The sequence below is a fragment of the Symsagittifera roscoffensis genome, chromosome 8, assembly GCF_963678635.1.
Source record: "Symsagittifera roscoffensis chromosome 8, txSymRosc1.1, whole genome shotgun sequence".
Taxonomy (NCBI): domain Eukaryota; kingdom Metazoa; phylum Xenacoelomorpha; order Acoela; family Convolutidae; genus Symsagittifera; species Symsagittifera roscoffensis.
The window spans coordinates 43,182,096-43,192,167 of record NC_087069.1 but is presented as its reverse complement, the minus strand read 5'-3'; positions in this window follow the sequence as shown (position 1 = coordinate 43,192,167).

Here is a 10,072-nt window from a genome sequence, read left to right as displayed (position 1 = left end):
CCGGCTTCCATGCACTGGTTAAATGACTTCCCGTGATGATATATCTATGAGAAGATATGGGGCCCCCAGATAAATTCAGCCGGAAACTTCATTTCGAATCGGTCTAGTTGCATGTCGTGTAAAATGGATCTAAATGTTATCCGAATGACTGCTGGCATGACTAACTTATTGTCCACGATTAATAGGTCGTTTTTCCCTGGGAGATCTTTTTCATAATTCTCATGTAGCTTTGGTCGTCCCTTTCCGATGGTATTGAATAAGGCTCGAATTATTTTGTCATCCTTCGTCAATATCTGAATTAATTTCTGTAGACAGTGCGCTTCTGGAAACATGGATGAATAAGGTAACATCAAATCTGATTTATATATCTGTATAGAAGGTTTATTTGATCGTCGCAGAGATGATCGTTCTTGAATTTCATTGAAAAGTTGAGCTCTTCGCTTGTGATAACAAAAAAACCGGTAATTTCTTCCATCCTTTCTGTCCCGAATGATTTGTGTTCTGGAAAACTAACTAGTTGTATTGCATGATAAAATGTGAAAGGAACCTGTTCGAGAACGTAATGCCTCTATAATTGAATTCAGAATTGTCTAAAAATAAGCGATTTGAAAAAAGTTTCGCTCTGGTATGTGAGTTATCACTAATTTTCCTTGACTGAGCAAAACAAGAGATGATCTTGGCAAAATTTTTAAGATTGAATGTTGCTAAAGAGCTGCTATTGAAAAATTGATCACTCACATCGCTTGAACTTTCAACTACTGACGGGATATTACAATTCCCGAATGCATTTGTATTTACAGCGACCTACGGTATATCTAGAGAGTTCATTTTTACAGAGTTAAAACAGTCTCTTTTAGATAAAATATTCCGACATTTATCAGTTGAAGCGAATAAAATATCTGCTTCGTAATAAGAAGGTGGTAGGGCTTTGCCCGAAGGTAATCTAGATATAAGATCGGTAAAACCCATATCCTCGCCTGAGATATAAGAAAGTTTAAAGTTAAAAGAGCTGCTTCAATAAAGAGCTGCTATTGAAAAATTGATCACTCACATCGCTTGAACTTTCAACTACTGACGGGATATTACAATTCCCGAATGCATTTGTATTTACAGCGACCTACGGTATATCTAGAGAGTTCATTTTTACAGAGTTAAAACAGTCTCTTTTAGATAAAATATTCCGACATTTATCAGTTGAAGCGAATAAAATATCTGCTTCGTAATAAGAAGGTGGTAGGGCTTTGCCCGAAGATAATCTAGATATAAGATCGGTAAAACCCATATCCTCGCCTGAGATATAAGAAAGTTTAAAGTTAAAAGGTAACAATCTGTACACCCAGCGGGTTAGTCTGCTATGCATAGTGTAATTCCTATGATTTGCTGAAACGGCTGAAAGAAGGGCTTTATGGTCTTGGTCTGTTTCGATTTAAATTTCCACACTAAAGAGATAATTTCTAAAATGTTCTGTGGCCCACACTACGCTCAGTAGCTCATGTTCGTGATGGAATTTTTCATTTCGTGCTTTTTTAAAGAAAATTTGAGGCAAAAGCGATCGTTTTCCACTGCGCCCCTGAAACTATTCTTTAGTTGAGCCCAAGCCATTGTTAGAATCGTCGGTTTTTAATCTAATTTTTTTCTCTTAGGTCAATTGGGCTGTTTTTTGTAATTTTTACACTTTCTGACACTAATTTGTCAAAAAATTTTGAATTCGAATGGCTATTATCCCATTTATAGACCGATCTCTTAAATAAAAAGGGGCGGATGGGAGAACTCAAGGTCGATAAGTTCGAGGCAATTTTTTCATACTGGTTTATAGAGCCGAAGAATGATCGCCATTTCGAGATGTTCTTCGGGACTGGGAGGTTCCTGATATCGTCTGCGTAGCCGACCAAGAGCCATACTCCGTCTCCCGAGATTTTAAAACTAGCCATTCTCTTTATTTGTGAAAGAATGCGCCTTTTCCTCATTTCACCGCGATATTTTTCTTGTCTAGGATTGTCAGAATTCTATTTACAATTGCATTATGTTCATGTAAAGATCCTTTCCATACCACCAGGATGTCCTTTAGATTTGGTTTTCAATACGGTATGTTATTTAAAAGTGAGTCGATGACTCGTTGAAGTTCGTTAGGCATATCGACTAGTCCGTCAAAATTGGTTAGGTTAAAAATCGATACAATCCCGTTGTTTTGCCACCCACAATGCTAAAATTACACTGCTTCCTCGTTTTTCAGACAAATTGAGTTGACTCTAAGTGCTTTTCAAACCCAAAATACTAAACAAGACCTGCAAAGTGGGAGTTTCCGAGAGTTAAATGGCGACTTTGTCTATTAACACAAGGTTGTTTGGCATTTGATTTTTTTTTAAAATCGGATCGTTTAGGAATTTAGAATCTAATGGCCATTTAATCAAGCCATCTTTCTACCTGGTTATAACAACCGGGCTAATTCGTTGCTTTTTTTGAGGTTTATAATATGACAGTCGGTCTCCATTCTTCTTAATTCTTCATTTACTCCCGCAAGTAAGTTTAGGGCAACTCTTCTCCCTTTTGCTGAACTGGTTTAAACGGACAATGGAAGTGTATTACCTTGCCAGTTTTTGGAAATTTTTCCACTTGCGTGAATAATTCCGTAAAAGTCACACTATAGATTATTGATCCTCTTCTCCTCTGGGTAACTTTTCAGGTTGGGGTATTTTAGCTTAAGTTCATGAGGGAAATTTTGTTTTAAAAAATTAACGGGGCTCGCCGACTCTACAAGAATATTCACGTTCACGATTATCTTCCATCCCATTTTTATGTTTAAGAGTTTCTTGACCTCGAGTCCGTTTTTGTCATGAAATGTTCTAACACTCAACACCAAAAAATCGTCATTGTCCTTTTGTCCATTTTTATTCCAGAGGTTTATCACTCTTTATTCTTATCAATCCAGTTTTTTATCACTCTTTATCATATGTGTCTTGATTTTCGTTCAGTGAAAATTCCGGCTAGACGTATGTACAATTCTCCGTATTTACATGATTATCGTTTACAATTTTTACAGATGGTCGCTTGTTGCGGAGATTACAATTTTTAGCATTGTGTCCTCTATAATTACATTTTTACATGAGATAATTTTCGCTGGACATATGTTCAAATCTCCCTTCGTAAACGTATACCCACATTTCATTCCAGAGTTGCTCCTTTCTATGTTGAGGCTAGGTTCTTTCTTGATCTGAAAATGTACATTAAAAACTTAAAAGTCGGCCCATTGGTCAAAGATCTTGCCATGGTAGTCATTTTCTGATGGTTAAAAAGCCAAATTCATCAATTATAGCCTAATTTAGGGCTTCTGCGGGGCTTATCTTGGCTGCGAAGAGTTTCCGTTGGGTCTCTTATTCTTTATTTTGCAAATGAAGAAATCCCTTATCCATTCGGCTTCATCGGTCAACCTTGTGTTGCAAGTACTCGCCAAGTCTGTCAGAGCGACTCAAAATTGTTTATGTGAATCCCGATCCTTTTGTTTGCGGTTCAAAACTTTGTACCTCTCGAAAAATGTATTGGGAGCTTTATCAAAGGCGGCGTTTAGAAGGTTCCAGAACTCCGTAAACGAAATAGTTAAAATTTTTACCCGAGAATTTTTTGAGCAAAGACCTTCATTCCTTCACTGCCGAGTGCAACAAACAAAATCGAACGAAGTTTTTTGTCAGCTTCTACTCGTCTCATCCCTTCAAGTTTGTTTTCTTCCTTGATCCGCGTTTCTTCGGCGGCGTCGTATGATTTCATAGTGGTCTTGTTTCAGATTTCTCTACTGGCTCTCCCTGCGTCCAACTCGCTTCCTGTGGATTGCTCCAAGATTGGAACTTGCTATTCTGGTACCTTTGATCGGTTGAGACTATCCAAGTCCAGATTTTTTTCCGCAATTATCGCCAATTGTAGTTGGTTGCTCCATTTCAATAATCTAGGTATGTATGTGCAATATTTTGTATGTACAATTACTTGAAAGAATAAAAGAAGTAAAATAAAGTGCGAATTAAAACGGTTTTTTCTAAAGTTTAACACCAACTAGCAGTGCTCGACCCATGATCGATTCATGCGAGGTGTTGACTGGTATCTAATCAATACTGAAGGTTAAAATGACATATTCATAAAAACAATTCACAACAGAGGCCAAAATGTGCTTTGGATATGCGCACAAAATTGTTTCCGTAAGCTCCTGGATTCCAGAGACAAGTCTTTGAAAACGTTAAAAATTTGCCGGATCGATCAACGAAATTGATAGAACAACAAAATGAACAAACGGTGAACTTATTGCAAAATCCGCTCAAAACTCACAAAATGCGCAGTTTGGCCTCGTAACGATTCACATTTTTTGCAGATGTGACGGTTGTTTAAACTAAAGACAAGACAGAATTCGATTAAGGAATTATTAACTAATTTTTTGGAAGTTCTTTCTTCGTTTAACTTTTTTTTCACAAACTCATTTTTTATGGGCATTTAATCATCTCAATGTTTCTACAGTTTTTGTGAAATGTTTTTGGAACAAATTGATATATCCTTCTGAGCAAATGGCACAAGCTGGCTGAACACATAAAAAGTGACACAAAATCATCTACCAAAATTTTTTGAATGAAAACCGAAACTAGACATGATTTGATTCAAGTTTTTGGCTCTAAGATTACATGATCTTAAAATTATTATTTTTTGCTGTTGCAGCAGTTTTTATTTAGTTTTTATACGTCGGCCATCCATTGGCCTAGCTCAACCATTACATAAGAAAGCTCATGAAACAGACCATGTTTTGAAATAATCATTCATTTGAGTCACGTTTGAAGCTGAGTTGAATAGGCTCTTCAACTGTCGCCTCAGTGGAGACACACCTCTTGTGTTTTGGTGCTTTATTAATTTGGAGACAAAAATTTTTTCAATAGAATCGGAGCGTTGGATTAGTTAGAACTTAAAGCTGCTACAAAAAAGCAGTTGAGTGAAAATGAATAAAATTCCACACTTGAGTCACGAAATACTCGAAAAATGAGAATTCCATGTAAAACTGGATGAACTTTTATTTTTTACTTTTCTGTGACATTGTGCCTTTTCGACTTGTGATAGATCATGATTTTATTAACTTCATCTGAAAAAATCTAATTTAGGAAAACTTGGGTACTTGATTTGACTCGCGAAAACGCTAAAAATTATGTCATTCAATTTGTTATTCCAACCTTACGAAGCTAAACTGTGCATTTTGTGAATTGTAAGCGGATTCCGCAACAGGGACAATCCTTTTGTTCTTCTTTTGTTCATTTATTTCCTTTGATAGTTCCGACAAAATTTTAACATTTTTAAAGACTTGTTTCTCAAATTCAGGAACATACAGACACAAAATTGTGCGCCTATCCAGTGCACAGTTTGGCCTCGTAATGAAAAACAACATGTTCTTCAATTTAAAGTTTAGTTCTTAATTTTGAATTGCTTTTTTGAACCGTTGCAGCCCTTCCCGCATCTAATAAAACGAAGAAGAAAAAAAATTATAAGGTTTTTTTTGTGGTATAAATTATAATCTTTTTATTCAATTCCCATGTTGCATTTAGACAACAAAATTGAACAAGGGTGTTCCTGCCATAGTCTTAAAAACACACGAAACTTTTTTCTTCAAATTGGTGTTGTTCAAAATGGTGTTTCGATACTCATAGTAAAATAGGCCGATTGGAAAATAATCTTTATCGAAAAATGACTAGAAAAACAACAAAAAATCCTTGAATATTCAATTCTTTCTGTTCTGCAATTATTTTGCAGAAAATTTTAGATTTTGAAGTTTTTGATTCCCAAAGTTGCCATAGAAACTCCAAAAACGAAATTAGATTGAAAACCAGAAATTTTATATTGGTTTTTCTAGGCACCAATTTTTTTCATAATTTTAAAATTTCGTTTGAATCACAATTGACAGGGCTTCGTTGGAGTATTTGACTCGACCCATAATGATAATTATTGTTGGAAAAAACACTAAAACACATCCGAAGGCTAAGTCAGAACAGTAAAAATCGATTATAATCCTTTGATGTTAATAATTTTAAAAAGAACTATAAAACATTTATAATCAATTAAAATGATTTTTGCTCCGACCATTGAAAATGGAGAGGAACTTTGCATTCGGGTGTGTTTTTTGACTTCTTGTTTTCCTCACAAAATCAGCTACCATATACAATCATCGAACAAGGTTGAGTGATATATCAAATTAAATCCTTTCAGTCATGATTTGAACAACATGAAAAATATCTTTTTTTTAAATTTGCACAATCGTGAAAAACTGGTTTGAAATTTTTGATTTTTGGTCTAATTTCGAGCTAATTGTACGGTAGTTAGGAAAAACAATAGCTTCTTTAAGCTTAGTTTAAGCCATGAAAATTTAGTTTTACTCAACTAGGGTAGTTTTTGAAGTTTCTGAGCGCAATTTTGGGAATCAAAAACTTGAAAATTCGAAAGATTTCCGCAAAATTTCGGAGACTTTTTGTCTTCAAAAACTGTCTTATAACTGATCTATTTTACTATGACTCTCAAGTTTGCCTAAATTCTATTTTTTCGTTTAGGTTTTTTTATCACAGCATGCAGAAAAAAACGACACCAATTTGTGATTTTTTTGTATTTTTAAGACTGTGCACAGTAACCGGATATCATTGTTTTTACATTACTTTTGTTTCGCGTCGTGCAAAACAAGACCTGACATCCCTTGCAAAACGGTCTACTTACAATCCCTCCAAGTTACTTATTAATATAGGAAAGTTTTTGAAAATAACAAAATTGAGAAGTTGAGTAACAAAAAAATATTAACTTTGCGCAGAAAAAATCGAAATTGAACAGCAAATAGTCAATTTTAGTTTACAACACTTTATATGCGTTGAAACTTGCTGCTCAACAAAGTTGGAAAAATTGTAAATGTTGAACTTTCATGTTTTTAATCTAAAAAGAAAAATTACCAATTATATTTGATTTGCTATGCGTTTTAATGCATTTTTGAATATTAGCAAAAACATCCGTTTTTAATTGATAATAATTGTTTTTTTTTTTTCATTTTCATAGACACTTGACAAAAAAGTTAATTGTTTTTTATCCATGGAATTTTAATGCGGACTAACTGACCATGCTTTTCAGCTAAGGTAATGTACCCATACAGCGAAGGCTGCTTTTCTAAATAGAAAGGTTATAGAGATTACCCAGCCAACTTTTTTGTACTTTCTGTACAGAAATGATCTATTTTTTTCTTAGTTTAGAAGTGAACAAAGTCTGAAAAAAAAGAAATCCTTTCACGACTGCTCAGCAGCAACGAAAAAAAACATGCTTCGAGTATACACATTAGCCGTAGCAATACAATGAAAATTAACGCTTGTTATTACAAGTGTTGCTTTGCATAAGTTTGCTAAAACTATCGTACAGTATCAGGTTATGTGGCCTAGTGGCTTGCACAACTGCCTACAATAATCGAGCACCAACTGGGGCCTCTTTCTAGCTAGAAATAGCCAAGATTTAGCTAGTTTTTGATCAGATATAAGATGAGGAAAAAAATTTCAGGAAAACATCAACTTTCTTCAAACATTTCACAAAGAATTTCAGGCCAGAAAATTAGATTAGAAATAAAGTATTCGAGGACAGAAATAAAGAATTTTCTCGTTTCTGGTAGGGAAGAAGGAAATGGTTGTACAAAATGTTCTTCCTGCTACCTAAAATTAGGTGAACCTGCTTTCTCAGAGAACTCGCTGTTCTGCTGGAAACTAAACCAACTCTACCCTCTGGCTTTGAACCAATAAAAGATACAAGCAATTTCTCAAATTATTATATGGTTGTTTTCTCTATAGTGATTGTATTTACGATTTCGTTTAACTTCTCAGTTAGTTTTACTTTTAATAAAATACCGCGCAAACTGTGGGCCTGACAAGCCAAAATCTTGTCGCAGAATCGCAATTTGGAAAACGAAAAAAAAACTTTTCGATTTTCCCAACCGTACTGGCTTCACTCGATTCAGGATTGATAACCTCACCGGATGTACCATATTGTGTCGTGGTAATCAATTAAGTCAGTAACAATGTCAAAAACCCTATACGAAAACCTCTGATGCGTTTTCGAGTAGTCGGTAACACACTCGTTGCCAGATTTCAACAAACACAGCGGTGACTGTTTCGTTACAAGCCTCCACATGCGTTATCTGTTCGTAGCAAAAAAGCAGCAGCGGGAAAATGCCTACGTGGATTTCATATTTAATCTGCTTAGGTTCAGATCTTGCAAAATAATAAACATTTGCAAGAATCTTGCAAGACCGTCCCGGGTCAAGGTGCTCGATTTATGTTTCAGCCGTCTCAACCAAAACTTTGATATCTTTCGGCTTTCTCGACCAAAATTTGAAATGTTCCGACTTTTTATTCTAATCTTAAAATCGCGAACTGTTGCAAAGAGAACTATTTAAATAAGAGAAAGATTTCATCTCATCCAATGAAAAAATAAGTTAGCAGAAAAATCATCAAGCTATTACTCAGTTTTAGGTGGACAAAAATGAACAATAAGAAACATTAAGTGAGAGTTTTGCAGTAAAACTTTGATTGCAAATTGTTTGAAAACTGATCAACTAATGTTTTCTAAATTGCAAACTAGCAAACGTCTACGGAAAGCAAAAATTAAATTCAGATTAGATACAATCTCGAGAACAAAATGAGCCAAAACAAAAGGTTTTAGTCTGTTGAAAGGGAAACAATTGACAAAAAAGAAAAAAAGATTTAAATTACAGTTCATAAATGAACATAATTGTGTACAAAAACAATTGGAATTTTTTTGAATTTCTCAACAACTGGAAACGTTTGTAAAACAAGAAAATTAAAAACATTTTCAATACAATCATCGTAATTTTTTTCTCGTTTTATATCAAGTTTTTGATAAAGTAAAGAATTTTTGAATGCAAACTTCATTTGGATAATTAGGACTTTGAAATTAGAAAAAAAACAATTCTTAAAAAAATGAATTTTTTCTGATAGTAGCTAGACCAGTTAAAAAGACATTTTGAAATTTTTTTTTGAAAAAAAATTGAAGAGAAACATCTATTCCAAAGACAACACTATAATGGCGCGACGTAAGATTTATTTGACAGTAGGTTTCTTAATTTTCCCAAGCTGTGATAATTCTACGTTCAGAGCATGTGAAAGAATTTTCAAATGATATTTTTGAACGTGTTTTTTTAAATTTTTATTGGAACTTTTCCATTACAACAGAAAACAACCAATTGTTTCGGCCCATGTTGTCGTCTAGATTGAATCAATCTACGTTGACATTAAAGTGTGCTTTTTATAGACGTTTGCGCTTTTGGAGTTTGAAAAATGGCTTGAGCAGTATTCACTTCAATTTGCAATCAAAATGTTTTATTCTATGTTCTCAATTAACGTCTCTTAGTTAACACTTTTGGTCCACCAAAAAACTGAGTAATATCATAATGATTTCTTTGGCCGACTTGTTTCAAATCGGATCAGACAAAAAAGTCTCTATCTCGGAGGGCTCTCTTAGCAACAGTTCGAGATTTCGTTTTGACAGCATAAAAACTCCTCCATTAGATTTTTTAAATTTGTTTGTTTTTAGTTTAATAAAGGATAGTTACACATATGCCTGATCTTCAAACAAATTCTCAAGAATTTCTATACTTTTAAGTGATTATCAGATATTATTTTTTCGAGAAGTATTTAATTTGAAATCAAATAAAAATTTTTGAATACCTTATTATAGAATAATGATTGATTCAGTCCTCAGTATTCTCATAGTCATAAATGACCATCACTGAGAGTTAGTTTCAACAAGATGCACTACTCTTAGAGGGTAACAAGTTGCCTAGTTACCCACCTTACGAATCGAGCTTTATAAACTCACCGGGTATGAACCCTTCCTAAGAGTACATCATAGGATCCACAGTGCTAAAAGCATCGTGGCGGTTACCATTCATGGCAATTTCGGGAAAACCCATTTTCCACAAATAGCTTTCTCAACATCAGGGGATTCTGTAGAAAATAGTCCCCCCCCCCCTTTCTGGTCTCCACTAACACAGAAAGTTTGTACCAAAAGTCGTCTCTAT